General features: G+C 45.6%; 1 protein-coding gene across 1 annotated transcript in view; it reads left to right on the forward strand.

Annotated features, from left to right (window-relative positions):
• The window catches only part of LOC137374435 (superoxide dismutase [Cu-Zn]-like), a 102,050-nt gene that overhangs the window by 50,028 nt on the left and 26,932 nt on the right, over window positions 1-25,090 (forward strand). The gene's annotated exons all lie outside the window — the stretch shown is intronic.

A 25,090-nucleotide genomic window follows, 5' to 3' on the forward strand; every position in this document is an offset into this window, starting at 1 on the left:
TGGTCAAGATTGCATACACGCTTGCACTTAAAAGTTGGACAAATTCTGCTTTCTTCAAAAATGTGAAAACTTTGTTGGCTAAGCAGTAGAAATTACAACACAGAAGCACCCCATTTGGCCTAACAAGTGCATGGTAGGATTCATCCTCCACACAAGCAACAATAGTTGTTATCCCATGTGCCAGCGCTTAACCATTGTTACTGGCAATCCCAGAATGTTAGGCATGTTTGACAGCCATGTGAAGTATTGACCTTGATCATCAATTCACTGGCATCTATCAACTATAAGGAATTCTGTCCCTTCAATGTGATAGAACATTTTGTCCAGGTAATAATATACCTAGACTGCCAGATTTCCAGGTAAATATGTGACATGATCCATCCAAGTCTTGTGTACCTCATTCTGAATGGGACAAGCAACTGAAAAATTGGTTATTATGGGATCATGTCTTTGGCCGTCACTATGGCTCATAGGCTTAATCCATTAACACTACCTTTTCTACCACAAATGCTGGTCCTGTACTGCTAACTACAACCAGGTACACAAGATGATAAAGTTCAGAGTCCCCATAATTCTCGTAATTGAAGTATTGCCATTTTCTGTTCCAGTGTAGCAATTATTACGGAAAGTCAGAAGTTTCACTGTGGCACGATTGCCTCTAGAAGTGTGGCAGGGCAGAACTTTGGCCTGCTCACTGTGCCAGTGCTGGTCGTACTGAAGTTTACAAAATATTCTGAACAAGTTCATGGCTATGTCAATGTGTCTGATTGGGAGCTAGCCAGTTTGTATGTAGGAAATGGCTTCAGGATTCAAATACAGTTTAGAGGGTCAGGAATCATTAATGTCTGATTTGATGGAAAGGAGTAAAATTTATTTACACAATGGGCTGAATTTTATCGGCCCCTCAACGCCGCAGGTTGTGGCGTGGGGGCTAGTAAAACTCTGCGGGAGAGAGGCCAACCTCAACCCGTGATGTTGAGAAGGGCCCGCTATATATTACCGGCGGCGGGGGGGAACCTTGGTGCTGCTCCCCTGGCGGCGGGCCCTTCATCGACATAGGCAAATTACGATTAATAATATGTAAATAAACTTACCTGCAGGTGGCGGCCGTACCACGCCGATATTATGGCTGCCATTCGTGTTTTGTGTGCCTTCAGTTCTGAGGCGGAAACCTGGTGGGGAGGGGGGAGGAATAAAATCTTCAGGACTGAAGGGGTGGAGGAGCAGGGAAAACAATCTTGATTGGATGTGGGGCTGGTGGGAAGGGGTTGAAGGGCAAAAGTTTGAAAGTTGGGGGGATAAGTTTCGGATATCCAAGGCAATTAAATGACCATTGGGGGGGTTGGGGAAGGGCCTCCATCACAAAAGTTTTTATTTAATAAAAATTTATAATGATGCACGTTTAAAAATTAAAATTAATTGTAAGGGGTTTAGCCCTGTAAAAATGGCGCTGGCGCTTGCGTGGTGGCGCCAGATGCCGTTGCCGGGGACGCAGCAGCTGCCCCTTATACGTCGTCGGGGGCAGCCGCTCCTCCCCCTCTATTTAAATGAGCCGCTGTGTGTAATATCGCGGGGTCCCAGGGATGGCGCATCCACGTGGGATGCATGCCGCCTTCAGAGTGCGCCGCCATGAGCTGCGGTGCACTCGTAAAATTCAGCCCAATATCACACAGGTCTGCTGCAAGGCTCAGAGCCCTCAGGTTAACAGAGCTGCTGGCCTTAATAAAGCCATATTAGGGATGGAGCAGTGGAGGATTCAATGGAAATGCTCAAGCCCAGTGTAAGAAGTTGGTCCAAAAAGGCAGTATTAACTCAATAACACAAGAAATAGGAGCAGGAGTAGACCATATGGTCCATTGAGCCTGTTCCACCATTCAGTACGATCATAGCTGATCTTGGGCTTCAGCTCCACTTTCACGTCTGCTCGCCATATCCCTTGATTCCCTGAGAGATCAAAAATCTGTCTATCCCAGCGTTAAATGTATTCAATGATGGAGCATCCACAACCCTCTGGGTTAAAGCATCCCAAATATTCTCAACCCTATGCTTGAAGTAATTTCTCCTCATCTCAGACCTGAATGATCAGCCCCTTATCCTCAGACTGTACCCCCGTATTTTAGATTCCCCAATCAGTGGAAACAATCTCTGTGTCTACCCTGTCCAGCCCCTTCAGAATCTTGTATATTTCAGTGAGATCATCTCTCATTCTCCTAAGCTCCAGAGAGAATTAGAATTAGAACATTACAGCGCAGTACAGGCCCTTCGGCCCTCGATGTTGCGCCGACCTGTGAAACCATCTGACCTACAGTATTCCATTTTCATCCATATGTCTATCCAATGACCACTTAAATGCCCTTAAAGTTGGCGAGTCTACTACTGCTGCAGGCAGGGCGTTCCACGCCCCTACTACTCTCTGAGTAAAGAAACTACCTCTGACATCTGTCCTATATCTATCACCCCTCAACTTAAAGCTATGTCCCCTCGTGTTTGCCATCACCATCCGAGGAAAAAGACTCTCACTATCCACCCTATCTAACCCTCTGATTATCTTTTATGTCTCTATTAAGTCACCTCTCCTCCTCCTTCTCTCCGAAAACAACCTCAAGTCCCTCAGCCTTTCCTCGTAAGACCTTCCCTCCATACCAGGCAACATCCTAGTAAATCTCCTCTGCACCCTTTCCAAAGCTTCCACATTCTTCCTATAATGCGGTGACCAGAACTGCACGCAATACTCCAGGTGCGGTCTCACCAGAGTTTTGTACAGCTGCAGCATGACCTCGTGGCTCCGAAACTCGATCCCCCTACTAATAAAAGCTAACACACCATATGCCTTCTTAACAGCCCTATTAACCTGGGTAGCAACCTTCAGGGATTTATGTACCTGGTAGTGTTCATCTACACTACCAAGAATCTTCCCATTAGCCCAGTACTCTGCATTCCTGTTACTTCTTCCAAAGTGAATCACCTCGCACTTTTCTGCATTAAACTCCATTTGCCATCTCTCAGCCCAGCTCTGCAGCCTATCTATGTCCCTCTGTACCCTACAACATCCTTCGGCACTATCCACAACTCCACCGACCTTAGTGTCATCCGCAAATTTACTAACCCACCCTTCTACACCCTCTTCCAGGTCATTTATAAAAATGACAAACAGCAGTGGCCCCAAAACAGATCCTTGCGGTACACCACTAGTAACTAAACTCCAGGATGAACATTTGCCATCAACCACCACCCTCTGTCTTCTTTCAGCTAGCCAATTTCTGATCCAAAGCTCTAAATCACCTTCAACCCCATACTTCCGTATTTTCTGCAATAGCCTACCGTGGGGAACCTTATCAAACGCCTTACTGAAATCCATATACACCACATCCACTGCTTTACCCTCATCCACCTGTTTGGCCACCTTCTCGAAAAACTCAATAAGGTTTGTGTGGCACGACCTACCCTTCACAAAACCGTGCTGACTATCGCCCAATTTACTCAGCCTCTCATCAACCCCCTCCCAGAGACCAATTTAGTGAACTTTCACTGTACAGCCTCCAATGCAAGTTTCCTAGATGTTGAGACCAAAACTGCACACAGTACTCCAGATGTGGTCTCACAAAAACCCTGTACGATTGTAGCAAGATTTCTTTATTCCTGTACTCCAATCCCCTTGCAATAAAGGCCAACATGTCATTTGCCTTCCTAATTGCTTGCTGTACCTGCATGCTAATGTTCTGCATTCTTTGTACAAGCACACCCAAGTCTCTTAGAATATCAACAGTTACAAGTTTCACACACTTTAAAAAAAAAATTCTGCTTTTCTATTATGACCAAAGTGAATAAATTCACACTTCCCTACATTATACTCCATCTGCCATCTTGTTGCCCACTCACTTAACATGCCTATATCTCTTTACAGCCTCTCTGTGTCCTCCCAATAGCTTACCTTTCCACCTACCTTTGTATCATCAGCAAACTTAGATACGTTGCTCTTGGTCTCTTCATCTAAGTCATTAATATAGATTGTAGATAGCTGTGGCCCCAGCGCTGATCCTTGTGGCACTCCATCATTCATTGCCTGCCAACTTGAAAATGCCCCATTTATGCCCACTCTTTGCTTCCTGTCCATTAACCAATCCTGTATCCATGTTATTATATTACCTCCAACTCCATGAGCCCTTATCTTGCCGAGTAACCTTTTGTGTGGCATCTTATCAAATGATTTTTGGAAATCCAGGTATACTACATCTACTGGTTCCCCTTTATCTACCCTATTAGTTACATCCTCTCGAAATCTAATAAGTTTGTCAAACAGGATTTCCCTTTGGTAATACCATGTTGACTTGTTCTAATCATATCGTGCTTTTCTAAGTGCATTGTTAAGAGTTCTTGAATAATAGATACCACCATTTTCCCAACAACTGGTGGTCAGCTAACTGGCCTGTAGTTTCCTGTGTTTTCTCTCCTTCCTTTCTTGAAAAGTGGTGTAACATTTGCCCAACTTCCAATCTGATGGGACCTTTCCCAAATCTAAGGAATTTTGGAAAATCACAGCCAGCGCATCCACTATCTCTGCAGCTATCTCTTTTAGAACTCTAGGGAGAAGGCCATCAGCTCCCGGGCATTTGTCAGATTTTAGTTCCTTAAGTTTCTCCAATACTTTTTCTCTGATATTAATTTCCTCCCTCTTTTTAGCCCCGAGGTTACTGTCTGTTTCTGGTATGAAACTTGTGTCTTCTACTGTGAAGACAGACTCAAAGGGCTGAATTTTACAAAAATCTGATGTCGGGGGTTGTGGTGGGGGGAGGGCTGGAAAACGCCTCCGGGAGAGGCTCGCCACGTCACCGGGACTCCCAGCTCCATATTGCCGGTGGTGGTGAGGCCTTGTGGCGGCACCCCCGCCACTCGGTTACGGGAGCCCAATTTCAATATGTAAATTATTGTAAATACCTGAATTAATGACCATCCCGTTCCTGCCTTCCGTCCTGGAGCGATATTGGTGCCAGTAACCGCCACTCCTGCGCAGGTGGAACACTGCTGGGGAGGGGGGGAAGCAGGTAAGTTTTCCAGTGCAGGAGGGGGTGGAGCGGGGTCAAACTCCTCTGATTGGTGGGAAGGGTTACAATGCACAATTTATGAACTTTGGGAGGGGCGTGGGGGGGGGGTGGGGTGGTGTGGAAGGTCAGGTGGGAAGTGTTTTGGCGGGTGTAGAGGGCAAGTAATGCATTGAATGGTTATTTGGGGGGGGGGTGGGAGAGGGGCAAATTTAATGTTTTAAAATTTTTTTGTAATTTTAAAAAATATTTAAATTAAATGGAAGGGCTCGAAGTCCTTTAAAAATGGCGTCAGCGCCTGCGCAAAGGCTGTTGACGCCATTGCTAGGGATAGACAGCCCGCCCCCTCCATGTTATCGGTGTGGGCGTCCGCCCCAGATGTTTGGAGAGCCATTGTTTACATCCACCGCTGATTGCAGCGGCAGCACCATAAATTTCAGCCCAAAATGTTTGTTCAATTCCTCTGCCGTTTCTTCATTCCCCATGATAATTTCTCCTGTCTCTGCTTCTAAGGGACCAACATTTACTTTAGCTACACTCTTCCTTTTTATATACCTATAAAAGCTCTTACAATCTTATTATATTACGAGCTAGTTTACTCTCATTCTGTTTTTTCCTTTTTTTTTAATCAACTTTTAGTGGCCTTTTGCTGGTTTCTAAAACACTCCCAGCCCTCCTACTAGCTATGCTTTTTTGCAACATTGTAAGCCTCTTTTAATCCTAATACTATCCTTAACTTCCTAAGTGAGTCACAGATGGGCCTTTCTTGCTGAGTTTTTGTTTTTCAATGGAATGTATTTTTGTTGAACATTTTAAATAATTTCTTTAACTGTTTCCCACTGCTCATATACTGCCATACCTTTTAGTCTATTTATTCAATTTACCTTAGCCAGTTCTCCCCTCATACTTACGTAATTGGCTTTAAGTTTAATATTCTTGTTTGTGATTGGAGTATGTTACTTTCAAACTTAACATGGCATTCACTGGTATTATGATCACTATTTCCCAGTGGATCCTTTAGTATGACATTACTAATTAACCCTGCTTTATTACACAATACTAGATTTAAGATAGCTTTATTTTTTTGAATAGATACAGCACTGAAACAGGCCCTTCGGCCCACCGAGTCTGTGCCGACCAACAACCACCCATTTATAATAACCCTACAGTAATCTCATATTCCCTATCACCTCCCTACACTAGGGGCAATTTATAATGGCCAATTTACCTATCACCTGCAAGTCTTTTGGCTGTTGGAGGAAACCGGAGCACCCGGCGAAAACCCACGCAGACACAGGGAGAACTTGCAAACTCCGCACAGGCAGTACCCAGAATCGAACCCGGGTCCCTGGAGCTGTGAGGCTGTGGCGCTAACCACTGTGCCACTGTGCCGCCCACAGGAACCCTAGTCGGTTCCACAACTCCATGCACAGCAACTCAGTGCCTTATAAAGTTTAACAGCCTTATCAGATCAGGCAAAGCGAGAGGAGTCAGCCAATTCTTCCAAGAATGTAAAAGCAAAATACTGCGGATGCTGGAAATCTGAAACAAAAACAAGAAATGCTGGAATCACTCAGCAGGTCTGGCAGCATCTGTGGAAAGAGAAGCAGAGTTAATGTTTCGGGTCAGTGACCCTTCTTCCAAGAATGTGCTGCACTAAGCAAATCTGCTACTTACAACCATATCCTTCTCATTGTGTTAAACTTAATATTAACCTTTACACAATCCAGCCTTCACCTGCACCTGTTCTTTCACTTAAATGAACTGTACTGAAAGCCTCTTGTGATATGGAATTGTTCGTTCATGCACCTATCATCACTGCGCACCTCCATTAGCGTCAGCCTGCTGACACCTGTCTTTGACTGCATCTCATAGAAGGTAGATGACATCTTCATGCCTTGAATTCTTAAAAGACCGTCCATAACATGGAAAATTAGTCACAATGTGGATCTTTCTCTTCCAAATTCCACCCTCCATCCCCATATGAGGAGGAAGCTATAAAACATCTATATGGCTAGCCAGAAGGAGACATTGGACAGCAGATGCCTGTTGCAGGCTTATTATGACACTCTGCTTCTTTTCCTCACCATAGTGTGACTGCATTTTATGTCAGTAAGATTAGATCATCCAGCTCAGCATCCGAAGCTTCACTTCAAGGATCTTGCAAGCATGACATGAAGGCACTAAACATTGATTTTTACACATCGGAGTCACTATCCAACAACAGAGAGAAATGGCGACATTCCCTGTGGGCCGGTGTGTCTACAGCAACTTGACAGGAGGCACCAACGCTGAAAATAGCACCCCACAATGACACCTGTTAACCACCTCATTTGCAGCACTTGTGACAGAACTTGCCTGTCATGGATTGGTCTCTTCAGCCATCAGCAAAAGTGCACCATGTGAATCTATTCCATCGCCAATGGATTTGCTGTATGTCCATCTCCCATAGATGGAAGGTTGCCGATGAAATTAGATCATGAAATTTATGTGTGAACTTTTCCTCAGCAACTGATTCATCCCCTTTTTGCTCCTCATTCAAAAGAAGAAGCAGAAAAGGAAGATCCTCTCCGAGGCCTCTTTACTTTTTGCCCTGGCAACACCATTACAAACAATGTTAATCGCCCACTCCCTACCATGCACCAGTCCAGAGACTTGTACTTGAGGGGCATTAGCGAGCGAGATGGTAGTGCGCAGAGTGCTGTGAGAAGTATGGAGTGGTAGCTGCCTATGCAACAACTTGGGGATTTAAGGAAAACATTTTTCACAGAGGGTGGTTGGAATCTAGAACACACTGCCTGAAGGGGTGGTAGAGGCAGGAATCCTCACAACATTTAAGAAGTATTTAGATTTGAATGGCATTTGAAACCCCCTAGCATGCAAGGCTACAGGCCAAGTGCTGGAAAATGGAATTAGAATAGATAGATGCTTAATGGCCATCACAGACACGATGGGCCGAAGGGCCTGTTTCTGTGCTGTATAACTCTATGACTCTATTGGCTTGGATTTTACGTGACCTGGTGGGAGGGGAAAGTGGGACTGGAAGTGGATGACGCTGGCGCTCCTGCTCTCATCCCCGTTCTCTCAGCAACGGCACAGTGGCGCAGTGGTTAGCACTGCAGCCTCACAGCTCCAGGGACCCGGGTTCGATTCTGGGCACTGCCTGTGTGGAGTTTGCAAGTTCTCCCTGTGTCTGCGTGGGTTTTCTCCGGGTGCTCCGGTTTCCTCCCACAAGCCGAAAGACTTGCAGGTTGGTAGGTAAATTGGCCAGTATAAATTGTCACTAGTATAGGTAGGTGGTAGGGAAATATAGGGACAGATGGGGATGTTTGGTAGGAATATGGGATTACTGTAGGATTAGTATAAATGGGTGGTTGCTGGTCGGCACAGACTCGGTGGGCCGAAGGGCCTGTTTCAGTGCTGTATCTCTAATCTAATCTAATCAATCTTGCTCCGTCTGGCTAATTAATGGCTGCAGGCAGGTGGATGACCATTCACCGGCTGGAGATGGATACTGAGGCAGTGGCCATGTCATCGGCTGAGGTGATCGGATGTGCTACCGCCATCTTTAAAGGGCTGCCAGCAGCAGAACACTGCCTGAGACCTTCCTGCCCAGCAGCTTGTGATCAACTTTGCAGCAGCCTCAGAAGACATCCAGCCAGTAGAGTGCACCTGCCATTGGGAGATAATGAAGAGGTCACTTTAGTGACCACCTGCTTTCCCATCCCGAGGTTGGCCCTGCAGGTGGCCATGAGGTGGTTGCTGACCATTCCATGTGCTCACAACTCCCTCCCTCCCTCTCAGGTTCTCCTCCTTGCTGGGTGACCCACCTCCATAATAGACAATGCCCCTGGCACTCCAGAGTGGTCTGAAGGGCCACTCTGCTAATTGCTTCCTCAACATTTCTCACCCAAAGCCCTCTCAGCCCCCTCTTGATTGACTGTGCCAGGAGTTTGCTGGCATGATGGAGGCTTGACCCCTGATCGCTGGCTGCTCAACTCCTTCTCCTCTACACTAAATGCTGTGGCCGTGCTGCACCAACTTTCCTGTGAAGGCGAACTCCCTGACCCCATGGTTGCTGCCCTTACATACCTGCCAGGGCTCCAAAGCTCTACGGCCCCCATGTACTCCTCATAAAATTTGATTGGGCATGTAAAATGCCATTCAAATCGGTCTTCAACAATCTTAACAAACTCTTAATTGCTGGTTTCGAAAACGCGCACTGCTCCCACTGAGGTTGCTGTCCTTTGCTGGTAAAATGTGGACCCAGCATCAGCCCTTGCTTGCACTTTTATGCTCTTCCCCCACTCCTCACCTCCAATGACGTCCACTTTGCAGCTGTAAAGTCCTGGCTAAGATGTGCTTTGTGCAGCAGGTCCATTTCAGCACCCAAGAGGCTAATATTGGAATGTAGCAGCCTTCACCTCACGCACTCCTGTCTCAGGTAATACCTAGGAGGAGCACTAGATTAGATTTAAGAGATGAAATATTACATATTTGCACCAAGTAAAAGCAGCTTGTAAACATGAGGGGGATACACAGTCTGGATTTTTGTTAAAATTATGGTTGCACTAAAGTTGTGTGTGCAGACACTGACTTTGTTAAGGATTGGCTGTGGTGACGTGGTGTGCATGCACACAGGTATGTTTGCAGCTGATCGTGAGAAGGGGAAATATGTAGAAACGACGGATTATAAAGTCGATAAATGTGGTAGTCAAGAGATGGTCTTTTGTAGCTGCCACTGGGTTATCTAGCACATCCTCTTTGGACTACTGCTGTCTCTCTGACTGTTATCCCTGCAGCCTTTAGATGTCGTCATCTTATGGGGCCTTTATGAGGAGTCTTTTTAGTAAGTCAGCAGACAATGCACTAGCACAGTCCTCAAAACCCTAGTAGAACTATGTTGCAGAGTGCACCATGACTAATCTAAACACACAAAGTGTGCTTTCAGTTGTGCACTTTGCGACAATTTTGCTGGAAGAATTAAGTTAATTATAGTGATGCTCAGCTGATAGCTTGGGAAGGTGCACAGGCGTCATCAGCTAAGTCTGTAAAAGTGTAATCATGGTCTGCCGGAACCTACCCAGACACCTGCCTTTCAGGATGAAAGAGTTTGAGGATGATGGGCTGCCTTAAAATGAAGTTATCATGGCAGCTATCAGAAAAGCAAGAATTTACTTCCATATGTGGTGCAACTGGTTGCACATAAGCTGGACATGAGAGTGAATTATTTTCCGGGTGACATAGGTGATGGAATTGATTAATGAAACAAGCAAGGTATCTGTCACTTTTAATATGCATTGGTACACAGTCGATTGGCTAAAATAACTGATGTTCCCAGTGGCAACCTGGAATAACCCTGTAAATATGAAAAAAATCAGGGCGTTTGTGATCTTAGTGGTCAGTGACTGTACGATGCCTATATCAGGTGGGCTGTAGGTCAGATTGTCGGATGAGCATAATTTATTGATAGCTTCCTTTGTCAAGCACAACCTCCATGAGCACTGCTTCTAAATGATCTGGAGTTGTATTTTAAATTGGGGTATTGTCAAGTGGAAGCTGTGCTATCTGACCACCTGGTCCTATTTAACATTCACTCCCTTCACCACCGACGCACAGTGGCAGAAGTGTGTAGCATCTACAAGATGCACTGCAGCAACTCACCAAGGCTGCTTCGACAGCACCTTCCAAACCCGCAACCTCTATCACCTGGAACGGCAAGGGCAGCGGGTGCATGGAAACATCACCACCTGCAAGTTCTCCTCCAAGCCACACACCATCCTCACTTGGAGCTATATCGCTGTTCCTTCACTGTTGATGGGTCAGAATCCTGGAACTCCCTTCCTAACAGCGCTGTTGGTATACCTACACCCCAAGGACTGCAGCGTTTCAAGAAGGCAGCTCATGACCACCTTTTCAAGGGCAATTAGGGATGGGCAATAAATGCTGGCCTAGTGAGTAATGGCCATATCTCACAAATTAATAAAAAAAAGGTAATGATGTAAGGTGGAATATATAACGTTAGCATGTCATTAACATCTGTGTTGAGCCATTGTAGGAAGAAGAAATACAGCCTCCCTGTCTTTAATAGTCTTCAACATCTGATCCACTTATTGTGCTGTTGACTGAAGCATTGAGTGTACCCTGCTGCTCTAACATTAGAAGATGTTTCTAATTCCATCTGCTTCTTCACAGATATTTCAAACTTGCTGGTTACTCCATATGTGTCTTCCTGCATTGGCAATGTTTTGCCCTCTATACCAGTTGAGTTGGGATCTTTTTAAATTTATTCATTCATGGGATGTGGTGTCACTGGCAAGGCCAACAGTTATTGCCCATCCCTAATTGCTCTGGAGAAGGTGGTGGTCAGCCATCTTCTTGAACTGCTGCAGTCTGTGTGGTGAAGATACTCCCACAGTGTTGTTAGGGAGGCAGTTCCAGGATTTTGACCTAGCGACTATGAAGGGTGATATATTTCCAAGTCAGGATAGTGTGTGAGTTGGAGAGGAACTTGGAATCATTAGCGAACATCCCTACTTCTGACATTATGGAGGGAAGGTCATTGATGAAGCAGCTGAAGATGGTTGGGCCTGGGACATTATTGTGGAGTAGCATATGTAGTTTGAAAGTACATGTACAATGCTTATGAAAGTGCTTGCGCTGTCTATTTCTGGTGCAGTGTGTTGTGCATTGTGTTCTTTGTTTCTAAATGATCCAGATTCATATCAAGAAGCTACATAGCAATGTATCATTCAACCTTCGGGATCACTTAAGCAACAAATATAATGCACAGTTACTGCATGACAAAATACTTACCATATATGTTATACTTTTTTAAAAATTAGACCCCAACTCTTGGTTGTCTCCTTGTGCAATGGAAACTATTCGAGAAATGTATGCTTTAGTAAAATAATTTAGAGAATGCACTAGTGACCTTCCCATTACTAGCCTTGGATATTGCACAAGAAGATGAATATCATATTAGCCATATCAAAGATAATGAGTTGATAAAAATATATGCCTAGCTATGAAGCTTATTTGAAGCTGTCCACACTAAGAATGAGCCTTTGATACAAACCAAACAATGATTCACTGTTTTGGGCAACTGATCAGCAGGATTGAGAATATCATCGGGGGAAATTTTAACTTGACAAGGTGGGTGAGTTTCTGAGTGGACAGCAGGTTAAAATATCTGAAATCTCTGACATGTTGAGAAGCCGGAAGAATCCGTCAACTTCACCTTTTAACCTGAGCGCAATCTGCAGCATGCCAGAAATCCCCATGGGTCAGGCAGGTCTGCTATTTAAATATGTAAACTGCTCATGAGCTGTTCTTTAACTCTGGATTTTGAATTTAACTGTGTGCACACAGGTTTTCCATGCTTATTGGAACTCGCCAGGGAAACAAAGAGAAATGACAGTGGGACCTGATGGGGCTGAGCAATTTACATACAAGAAATGCTTTAAATTCTGAGATCTGACACTGGCTTCCTTGCCTAAGTGAAAGGCTTTTACTCACAGGACTTAATCTGAGACTATGCTTTCACTGCTTTGAAGGTGATTTCCAATGCATTGTTGGTCATTTCAACTATCTTGAAGTTTTTTTTGCCTTTCATCTGCACTTCCCAGCTGTCAACCTTCAGATCAGCCTAGGAGACGCTTATGCAACTTTATCTTGGACCTCAGTTAAGGAACTGCAGCAGCAGTATCAGCAACAGCTGCCTTCGCGCACATCTGCCACTTCACAGGAGAGAGGGAATGAGCACAGAGCTCTAACCCACAGGAGGCGATACTGAGCACAGGATATACAGGTAGAGGATAAGCTTCCTGAACAAGACTGAACACTAGTGCCTCAGATGGCTGAGTTTCCCCAATCAGGTGGTAGCTGACATTTGCAGCCTGCTGAAGAAGACCTCCTGCCAACTGGACCAGGTAGACATGCATTGCAGGTGGTTGAAAAATGTCACCACAGCCTCTGGTTCTTTCCAGGCATTTTTTGTTTTATTTGTTCTTGGGACATGAGTGTTGCAGGTGAGGTTAGCATTTATTTCCCACCCTTAATTGCCTTTGAGATGTTGGTAGTGAACTGCCTTCTTGAACTGCTACAGTCCATGTGGTGTACGTACACCCACACTGCTTCTGCAGCAGTTTGATACAACTGAATGGCATGCTATGCTATTTCAGAGGGCAGCTAAGAGTCATAGGAAATAGGAGCAGGAGTAGACCATTTGGCCCCTTGGGCCTGCTCCACCATTCAACTAGATCATGGTTGATCTACCTCAATGCCATTTTCCTGCACCATCCCCATATCCCATGATATCTGTAATGTCTAGGAATCTGTCGATCTCTGTCTTGAACATACTCAATGACTGAGCCTCCACAGCCCCCTGGGATAGAGAATTTCACAGATTCACAACCATGTGAGTGAAGAAATTCCTCCTAATTTCAGTCCTAAATGGTCCACCTCTTATTCTGAGACTGTGTATCTTGGTTCTAGACCCCCTTCCCCCCACCCACCACTGCAGCCAGGGAAACATCCTTCCTGCCTCAACCTTGTAGAGTTCTGTAAGAATTTTGTATGCTTCAATGAGATCACCTCTCGTTCTTCTAAACTCAAGGGAATATTGGTCCAGCCTCTTTACTGTCTCCTCGTAGGACAATCCCACCATCCCAGGGATCAGTCTGGTAAACCTTTGTTGCACACCCTCTATGGCAAGTATATCCTTTCTTAGGTAAGGAGAGCAAAACTGTACACAATACTCCAGGTGCAATCTCACCAAGGCTCTATATAATTGCAGCAAGACTTCTTTACTCCGGTACACAAATTCTCTTGTAATAAAGGTTAACATACAATATGCCTTCCAAATTGCTTGCTGCACCAGGTCATCCAGGTCCCTTTGGACATCAACACTTCCCAGTCTCTTACCATTTAAGTAATACTCTGTTTTTCTTATTAAAGTGGATAACTTCACATTTTCCCACATTATATTCCATCTGTTAACCACATTGCTGTGGGTCTGGAGTCACCTGTAGGCCAGACCGGGTAAGGATGGCAAATTTCCTCCTCTGAAGGGGCATTAATGAAGCAGATGGGTTTTTGCAACAATCTGGTAGTTTTATGTTAATTATTATTCCAGATTTTATTAATTGAATTTAAATTCCCCCAGCTGCTGTGGTGACATTTGAACTCATGACTCTGGAGCATTAGTTCAGGCTCTGGATTACTCGTCCAGTAACATTATCACTATGCTACCATCCCCATAATGTCTGCTGGTGATGTTTGTAGAATCTCACAATCTGCTGCCTATAAGTACATCTCTCCAATGCCATTTTTGTCAGGACCGGCACTTATGTGCTCTTTGCTTATGATGAGGCCAATCAGAATGTGCGGTTGCTCAGATTTGCTGCTCTGGCTGGCTTCCCAAAGGTCTTGGGAGTCATCAACTGCTCGAAAGTGGCAATCAAGGCACCCCAGATTACCCAGGAGCCTTCATCAACCAAAAGGGATTGTACTCCATCAATATACAGCTAGTCTGCAGCCACTGAAAGATCATCTTGCATGTCTGTGCAAGATTGCCAGGAAGCTGCCATGATACATTCATCCTGCATCAAGTCAAGTTTCCCAGACATAATCACATATTGAAGCAGAGTTAGTTGATGATTCCTTGAAGGCATAGGTGATGATACCTGTGAGGAGCCTAAACAGTGATGCCCAGGAAAGATACAAAGAAGCCAGATTATAATAGAGCTAGCAGTCAAGGACTGCAGATGCGATTCAGGTGCCTGGACAGATCTGAGAGCACCAGTGATCCCCAGGATGGCCTGATTCATGCTGTGGCAGTGCAGCTATCTGGCACCACATTCTGAACCCACTCTGTCCTCTCAGCACAAAGCAGTCCCACAATTAACAATTCCTTCCTCTCGGGCGCCCATTGCTTGTCTTTAACTCATTCAATCATCACAAGGCAGAAGGCCAACTGGCAGAAAGGGGCCAGACGGGACAATGAAATAGTGAAATAAATTTGGTGCATAAACATGAAGCAGAAATGTGACTGTAACACTATGTAAAACACCCAAGTAATACTCGTAACTACTGCAGCCTCTGTGGCTTCAGTAGCGCTGGAGGCAAGCTGCTTGTATCCCTGCTGTGATTGGTCAGATGCTGTTGGCCAATGTCCTCTGGGTCTGGAAGACTGGAAAGGCCCCGCCAAAGACTGCTCCACCTGCACTTCTGCAGGGACAGGAGGCAGCATGTGGGGCTGTGATTGAGTTTGGGTGTGGGGGCAAGGGGTTAGAAGTGGAAGTGCTTTGAGCAGAGCCCTCATTTCCGTGTATCCTTTCTCCATCTTCCCTCTCATGGCCACCTGCATTTCCCTGCTAGCCATGAACTGGAGAGTGCTTTGTTGCACTTCAGTGAGGTACTGAATGGCCAAGGTGAGGTTTTCCTCAGTCCTCAGAAGGTGGCATTTGAGCATGCAGGCCATTGGTGAGGGCCAGGATAAACTCAGTTGACTGCTCTGTCCGATGCTCCATGCAGATGGCCACTCTTTCCAAGAACATAAACATCATTGCGAAGGCCTGAGACGTCATGGCACTCATCCTGGAGATGGACTCCTCCAATTTTTCTTTAATCATGCACAGTGCAGCTGGAAAGGCTGATAGACCTCACACATTTTTTGCTGCTGCTGCAGGATAATCCTCTTTGTTGATGGCCCTTGAGGCTCAGCATCTGCAGCTGAGCAGAGATTGGAGGATGCTGTGCCCTCCAGGGACTTTCCACTGCTGTAGCTGTCTCCAATACCTGCTCCTGCTCATTTGTGGTGTATGCTTCACATGTGACAACCCAACTAACTGTCTTGCTGGGCCCCCTGGGGTGTGAATATTTGAGCTGGTGGAGTTACACTTGAGTCATGTGACAGTGCTTCCTCAGAGTGGGTGACTTCCTCCGAAGAGGCTCCGTCCTCCCGTACCACGACCTGAGGGACCTTTGAAGGACCTGTGGGAGTCGAAACACGTGAATTAGAACTGACAAGGTGAGAGGGTGCTAAGTCAACATTGTGCACATCATTTTTAATTGCCGCTATATCCAGTCAACATGAGTGAGTGTTTCAAGCCACGTGGCTGTGTGATATTTTATTCTATCACCAGGTAGCTGGGAGACCCTTATCATTCTATCTCCAGTGGCCAGGCGTGCTAAGACCCAGCTTATCTCCAGCACCGCCGCCTCCACAGCTGTCAAGGTGGCTATGACTGGAGGACCACCATCTCCCTTGTGTTCTATGCTTTCTCCTTCAAGGAGAGAAAGAAGAGATTTATGACTGAGCTGTGGAATGATTTGAGAGCATGGAGAAGACATTTGTGGAGGGTCACTGAGGGATGGATGTAACATTGCAATAAGATGAAACTGAGTGTCTGTGGTAGCTGGTCAGAAGGGGCTGTGAGGGATGGGTGCACCTACAAGATTTGCTGATTTGAAGAGTGATGTGCAGGAGAAGGATGGGGAAGGCAGAGTGAGGGATTTGCATTTGAATGTGCCTTGCCACTCATCTTTGCTGCTTGACTAGGTTATTGAACCTCTTGTGGCACCATATACAGGAATGTGGCATCACACTCCTGCTGTTGACCTTCTGTGATACTTCCAACCACATTTGCTTGTTTTCAGTGGCATCCTTCCTCCTCCTATCTGCGGGAAACAGAATCTCCCTGCTGGCCCTCACAATGTGCAGCATCAACTCCAGGGACACATCGTTGAAGCGTGGTGCTGCCTTGCCACATCGAGCCACCATTTTGCAAGTTTTGGCTCTGTCTACATACCTCTACGATCCTTCAAGTCTGTTCCTCATACTGTTCCTTTAAATCAGGGTTGTCCAACATACGGCCCGCGGTCCAACATCCAGCCCGCCAAAGGTTTCCATCCAGCCTGCGGGTGTAAACTGTATCCGGGGCTGTTTCCTCATCCTCTCCATGACTGGAGATGGGAAATTTCCCATTGTCGTCTTCTTGCAGACCGGCCTTTTTAAAAACATCGCACTGTCAGTTTCACAACTGCTGAAGCAGGAACGCTCTTTCCAACTTTGACTTTTTTTTTTAAAAGCCCGCTGGAAAACCCCGAATCTGTCTGATGTTGGGAAGCATGTTCCTGCTTTACCAGCTGTCAGCTATGAAACTGACAGCGTGATTTTTAAAAATAAACTGACCAACCACAAAACTACTGTGCTCACTGCTCTCACTCAGTGCAACTGTTAGAGAGAGGGAGTGGGGGGAGGGGGTGCGGGGGGAAACAGAGAGAGGGGGGAACAGGGAGGGCAGGGGGACAGAGGGGGGTGGGGGAATACAGAGAGCAAGGACGATATGGGGGGAACAACACAGAGGGGGGAGCATAGAAAGAGAGATAGAGACAGAGAGAGAGATCAAGATCACTCCTGACAGATGGATATCTATCCAGAATACTCTGCATCGCTACATCATGTGTGCGGGCAGAGATTGACTACTTATGCAAGCAAAAACAATGCTAAGTATGTCACTAAATCAGTTTTCAATGTAGTGATGAGAAAGTAAGTTAAATTAGTCTTCTCATTTAAAGCTTCTTCACAAAAATGTACATTTGTTGTTTTTATTAGTAAGATATATTTTAATGCCTTCATCTTTTGAAATTTGCTCACTGGCCCCCTGGACTGATCAAAAATCATAATGTGGGTCTCCGCTTTAAATAGTGGAGCTGTGAGACTGATTCAGGTTGTCATCATGCCTGCTCACACCAATTGGTTGGGAAACCCAGAAGTCAGATACAAATACAGTGGATGGTTCAAAAATCCACTGGCAAAACATGTTGCTGAAGCTTCTGGGTTCCTGACACATTGCCAGCCTCCACTGCTACAAGTGGGTCTGAAAGTTAAATTCAGTCCCATGCTGCTACTGCAACCTGTAACTATGTCATGGTAAAGTACACGCACCAGGATCCAAGAGGTGCTCAAAGTGTCAGTAATCCTCTTGCGTCCACTATATCTTCCCTGTCACAGTCATGCATAATTTTGCCTGAATCCACCCTTGCCTCTCCCTGTTTCCTACCAAAGCCCCAGTGTCACCTCAATGTTTTACTTGTCCCAATACTTTGCTTTATATTCAAATCAATAAAATGAATGAAATTTACATACAATACCTGAGATCTTGAGGGCCTGCCACGATCTTTGGCATGGCTGCCGGCACTCCCGTGCTTTCAAATCCCTGTTTGGGGAAAGGCGGCACCACACTGCTGGGGAGGGAGCAATAGGTAAGATTTTCAGTGCCGGGGCGGGAGGGGGGTCAAATAAAAGTCATGGGTGTAGGGGATGGTGTTAAGGGTTGAAACTGTAAACTTTGTGCAGTTTGTGGGGGTGGGGGCAGTAAAGGTGAGATGTTAAAGGTGTTTTGGGGGGAGGGGGAAGGGCAAATGGTTAATGTAATTGTTAGTGGGAGGGGTGGGAAAGGAATATTATAAATTCATTTAATTTTGGGGGGTCTGTCTTTAAAAATTTAAATTAGGCGGCAGGGCTGGCAGCCCTTTAAAATGGTGCCACGCCTGCACGCAGACAGCTGACGGCATTGTCGGAGACGGACAGCCTGCCCCCTCCACAAGATTGGAGGGGTGGGGTGGGCCACCCCGGCTATTTAAATGAGCTGCCGCACTTAAGATCGCAGCGGCTGTTTGGCCTGCAGCCCGCCATTTTCTGAGCTTGCTGCCGAGATCAGCAGCAGGCTCTTAAAATCCAGCCCTTGATGTAATAAAAACATATTGGCAGGCAGAATGACTAGTTTGGCAGCAGGTTCTGTTTGGGATAGAAATGCAATACTGTACCAATGTGCCTCCTGGCTTACTATAGCCCTGTGACCTCTACAATGTGGGACTCTGACTGCAGGCAGCCATCACAATCAGTTTCAATAAAGACAGAGTCCACACCAGACTGGTGTTCTGTGAGCTCGTAACATGGTGTCAGAGTGGAGCTGAGGTGAGTGTTGAAGCACTGTTTAGAAGCACAGCTAAGGAACAAAGTCCACAGGAATGGTCAGAACTGCTAAAAGCCACAGGAAGCCACAGAAAAGGAACAAAGAAACAGCTGAACGCACAGGGTAAGACAATGGCTGCATGTTTTCCTCTGCTTACACCAGTAGAAATGAAAGGTGATATGAAACACAACTGGCAGTCTTTCCACTTGCAATGGCAAAGTTAGGAAATTGCAACAGATTTAATTAACAAGAGCAGCTGCAAGTAGCTACACTTTTATCACTGTTGGGGAGAGTGCATTCCACCCTAAATCTCTACGAAGAACAAAAAAAAGGACAGCAGAAACTTTGAATGCCTTGAAGGTGCACTTTGAATCCCTAGCGAACGTAACCTATGAATGGTATGTGTTCAGTATTAGGGCCCAAGGTGAATTAGAGTCCATTGATCAATATGGGACTGCATTAACACAGCTCATAGAATCCTGTGAAATTGCGCAACTAAAAGATGATCTAATTAAAGACTGGATTGTATTAGGCATAAGATATCCTGCAGTGAGAGCACATCTACCGAGAGAAGACAAGCTTACTCTCAGGAAAGCGATTGACATGTGCAGAAGTACTGAGGTTGTAAATCAGCAGCGAGACCATTTTCATGGCAGAACAGACCAGGCGTTGCATTATGCTGATAGACATTCCATGCCGAAAGGGCAGAAAGATCACAGACAGGAAAAGAAGGCATGTCCAGCGTGGGGAAAGCAGTGTTCTCACAGCAACAAGCTGAATCATTCTGCACACAAGTATTTGCTAGAAGGAAGCAGAACAAGCAGGTACGAATGGCCACTGGAGAGATGTCAGCTGAAGATTCTGACGAATCATTATACACCATACAACACGTTGGTTCTGTCAGGTCGATAGGTGATAAATGGTTTGTGACTGTTGGAATGATGACGGCAGAAGGAGAATATCAAGTCAACATAAAGTGCCAGATAGACACTGGTGCATCATGTGACATTATGACCTTCACAGACTGTGCAAAGTGGCTCAACATGGCGATCCAAAAATGAAACCCTCGAAAGTGAGGTTGAGGCTATATGATGGCATCATACTAGTGCCAAGAGGACAAGTTACTCAGAGCCCAATGCAATGGCAAGAACGAAGATCTGGAGTTCCAGATCATAGACGGCAAGCAAAAGCCACTCAGCTGAAGCAAGCCTAAAGCTTGGACTGGTAACCCTCAATGTGCAAAAAGAGATTTGCAACGTGTCGCAGCTCACTAAACCACTGACCGTGGAACAGATCCTGGAGGAGTACAAAGATGTATTTACAGGTTTAGGATGTCTTCCTGGAGAATATCATCTCAAAGTAGATGAGCGGGTAAGACCAATTCAGCATCTGCTGAGGAAAGTTCCAGCTGCCCTCAAGGCCAGCCTGAAAGACAAGATAGAAGAGCTGGAAAAGAAGGAAGTAATCAAGAAAGTGACAATCCCTACAGAATGGGATTAGCAGCATGGTAGCAGTGAAACAACCTGGAAAGCTGAGAGTATGCATCGACCGAAAGGATCTAAATAAAGCTCTGAAGAGATCTCACTACCCCATGCCAACCATTGAAGGAATTGTGCCACAGATGCGAAGGATGGTTACTGGCAAGTGAAGCTGAATGAAAGCAGCAGCTTTCTAACCACATTCTGGATGCCGTTCGGGAGATAACAGATGTTTGCGTGTGCTGTTTGGCATTTCCACCGCAGCTGCAATTATCTGTGCACGTAGTGCCTAAACGAGGGACCTGGCATCAGGAAGAAGGGGTGCTCGCTGATGGCCACTCCCCTGCCCTTGCTGCCTCCCCTGTTACGAAAGTGCTTCTGTTTTTGTTAAAAATATGTTTTGAGGATTCATAGTCAAACTGAAGAAATGTTGGACCAGTTTTTTTCCAAGAGGGTCATCAAGAGGACACTGAAAGGACTTGTTTGACAACAACTGGTCGTCACATGACTCAAGTTAAAAATAGAACAGAAACCCTGGTAATTGGGGAAGATGTTTGCAGAGAAGTGACAGGTCAGAAGGTGGGCTTCCTGTTTTCAGGTTTCACTTTTGAATTGTTTGGAGTTGGGAATGAACTGTTTAAAAGGGGTTGGAGTTTTTAAAAATAGAACTGAACGACAGAACCCCTGGTCAGCCCAGCCTGTTCCATCTATTTAAAAAGCCTGCAGAAGAATGAGAGAACTTCCAAGGAGAGAAGACCACAACCCAGCTCAGCTTTCCAGCATCTCTCTAAAAGACCCTGAGAAGTCCACTATGTCAACTCATCTCGTCTCCTGTCTTTGAAGAAAAGCCTGCTTAATTAATTCTCTATGCCACCTGAAAACAACTGTTCCAAAAGATCCCAGTGACCCATCTATGTGTACTTGGAGGCCAGACTGTATGACAGTTTTGGAACACAACATATCTCATCTGCTGTTTCTTCAAGGATGAACAAGTATTCAGCCCAAGTGTTTTTTTTTGTCTTTTTTTGTAAGAGCTGTAAACAACAATCCCTTTTATTTTTCCTGTTAACTGGTGTATGTGTGTGTTTGTAAATATGAGGGGCTAAGGTAAAAAGAGAACTTTAATACTTCAATCTGTGTTTATGCTTTACTTCATTACTAGTTAAGACTTGTTTTAAAATAAACTGATAATTTTGTTGTTTATTAAAGAAAGTCACTTCTGCCTTCTTCCTAAATGCTTCCATTCCACCTCCCAAATTGTTACAAACTTAACACCCTTCCCCAAACAGTTTATCTTTTCATTTTACTAACACCAATGCCACAAAACATTTCGTCCATTGGTTTTAAATCTAGAAGAACATGCTCTGGTTTGTTTCCTAACAAAAATCTCTCTTTATTTGATAGGTCATCAGCCTGACCAGAAGGGAACTGATTAGATACAATGAGGGTGGGGGAGGTTACCGTTCTACTCTGCTTCCATCGGATGAGAGTACTGTGGTGGCTTCCAACCTTGTACTCACAGGCCAACAGCTGAACCTTCCTCCTCCTGAAATTTAATTTCTATTCATTTCTGATTAGCAATATTTTTTAAGACACAGTGGGGGGAATTTTATCCTGGTGGCGGGGGTCTCGCCGTCGGAGAAACTGATGCCGAGATCCCTGTGTCGCCTCTTCTCCAGAAAGCCTGCCAAATTTAGTGCCAATCAGGTACTAAAGTGGACATTAAAATAAAAGCAAAATACTGCGGATGCTGGAAATCTGAAACAAAAACAAGAAATACTGGAATCACTCAGCAGATCTGGCAGCATCTGTGGAAAGAGAAGCAGAGTTAACGTTTCGGGTCAGTGACCCTTCTTCCGAAGAAGGGTCACTGACCCGAAACGTTAACTCTGCTTCTCTTTCCACAGATGCTGCCAGACCTGCTGAGTGATTCCAGTATTTCTTGTTTTTGTACTAAAGTGGACATTGGTGGGCCTTCCAAAGGATCAAGGATCCCATTGCCAGAAGTTCCGCCCTTGCAGAGCTGCCGGCCAATAAGAGGCCACCGCAGAGGCACCACCACAGAGGCGGTGGCTGCTGCTGGTGCACCTAGCAGAGGCCGAGGAGCATCGCTGGACTCAGACCTCAAGTAGGTCAGGGTGGGAAGGCTCTTGCGGGGTGAGGGACGTGAGGGTGTTACGACCGAGGCGGGAGGAGTGCACTGTTTATTCTAGTTCCACTTCTCCACGACTCACAACATATTTTTTTTTTTAGAACATTGCAGCGCAGTACAGGCCCTTCGGCCCTCGATGTTGCGCCGACCTGTGAAACCATCTGACCTACACTATTCCATTTTCATCCATGTGTCTATCCAATGTCCACTTAAATGCCCTTAAAGTTGTCGAATCTACTACTGCTGCAGGCAGGGCGTTCCACGCCCTTACTACTCTGAGTAAAGAAGCTACCTCTCACATCTGTCCTATATCTATCACCCCTCAACTTGAAGCTATGTCCCCTCGTGTTTGCCATCACCATCCGAGGAAAAAGACGCTCACTATCCACCCTATCTAACCCTCTGATTATCTTATATGTCTCTATTAAGTCACCTCTCCTCCTCCTTCTCTCCAACGAAAACAACCTCAAGTCCCTCAGCCTTTCCTCGTAAGACCTTCCCTCCATACCAGGCAACATCCTAGTAAATCTCCTCTGCACCCTTTCCATAGCTTCCACATCCTTCCTATAATGCGGTGACCAGAACTGCACGCAATACTCCAGGTGCGGTCTCACCAGAGTTTTGTACAGCTGCAGCATGACCTCGTGGCTCCGAAACTCGACCCCCCTACTAATAAAAGCTAACACACCATATGCCTTCTTAACAGCCCTATTAACCTGGTTAGCAACCTTCAGGGATTTATGCACCTGGACACCAAGATCTCTCTGTTCATTGACACTACCAAGAATCTTCCCATTAGCCCAGTACTCTGCATTCCTGTTACTGCTTCCAAAGTGAATCACCTCACACTTTTCCGCATTAAACTCCATTTGCCATCTCTCAGCCCAGCTCTGCAGCCTATCTATGTCTCTCTGTACCCTACAACATCCTTCGGCACTATCCACAACTCCACCGACCTTAGTGTCATCTGCAAATTTACTAACCCACCCTTCTACACCCTCTTCCAGGTCATTTATAAAAATGACAAACAGCAGTGGCCCCAAAACAGATCCTTGCGGTACACCACTAGTAACTAAACTCCAGGATGAACATTTGCCATCAACCACCACCCTTTGTCTTCTTTCAGCTAGCCAATTTCTGATCCAAAGCTCTAAATCGCCTTCAACCCCATACTTCCGTATTTTCTGCAATAGCCTACCGTGGGGAACCTTATCAAACGCCTTACTGAAATCCATATACACCACATCCACTGCTTTACCCTCATCCACCTGTTTGGTCACCTTCTCGAAAAACTCAATAAGGTTTGTGAGGCACGACCTACCCGTCACAAAACCGTGCTGACTATCTCTAATGTACTTATTCTTTTCAAGATGATTATAAATCCTGTCTCTCATAACCTTTTCCAACATTTTACCCACAACCGAAGTAAGGCTCACAGGTCTATAATTACCAGGGCTGTCTCTACACCCCTTCTTGAACAAGGGGACAACATTTGCAATCCTCCAGTCTTCCGGCACTATTCCTGTCGACAATGACGACATAAAGATCAAGGACAAAGGCTCTGCAATCTCCTCCCTAGCTTCCCAGAGAATCCTAGGATAAATCCCATCTGGCCCAGGGGACTTATCTATTTTCACACCTTCCAAAATTGCTAACACCTTCTCCTTGTGAACCTCAATCCCATCTAGCCTCGTAGCCTGAATCTCAGTATTCTCAACAACATTTTCTTTCTCTACTGTAAATACTGACGCAAAATAATCATTTAACACTTCCCCTATCTCCTCTGATTCCACACACAACTTCCCACTACTATCCTTGATTGGCCCTAATCTAACTCTAGTCATTCTTTTATTCCTGATATACCTATAGAAAGCCTTAGGGTTTTCCCTGATCCGATCCACCAATGACTTCTCGTGTCCTCTCCTTGCTCTTCTTAGCTCTCCCTTTAGATCCTTCCTGGCTAGCTTGTAGCTCTCAAGCACCCTAACTGAGCCTTCACGTCTCATCCTAACATAAGCCTTCTTCTTCCTCTTGACAAGCGCTTCAACTTCTTTAGTAAACCACGGCTCCCTCGCACGACAACTTCCTCCCTGCCTCACAGGTACATACTTATCAAGGACACGCAGTAGCTGCTCCTTGAATAAGCTCCACATTTCGATTGTTCCCATCCCCTGCAGTTTCCTTCCCCATCCTACGCATCCTAAATCTTGCCTAATCGCATCATAATTTCCTTTCCCCCAGTTATAATTCTTGCCCTGCGGTATATACCTGTCCCTGCCCATCGCTAAGGTAAACCTAACCGAATTGTGATCACTATCACCAAAGTGCTCACCTACATCTAAATCTAACACCTGGCCGGGTTCATTTCCCAGTACCAAATCCAATGTGGCATCGCCCCTGGTTGGCCTGTCTACATACTGTGTCAGAAAACCCTCCTGC

Source organism: Heterodontus francisci, chromosome 10, assembly GCF_036365525.1.
Source record: "Heterodontus francisci isolate sHetFra1 chromosome 10, sHetFra1.hap1, whole genome shotgun sequence".
In the NCBI taxonomy this organism is placed as follows: domain Eukaryota; kingdom Metazoa; phylum Chordata; class Chondrichthyes; order Heterodontiformes; family Heterodontidae; genus Heterodontus; species Heterodontus francisci.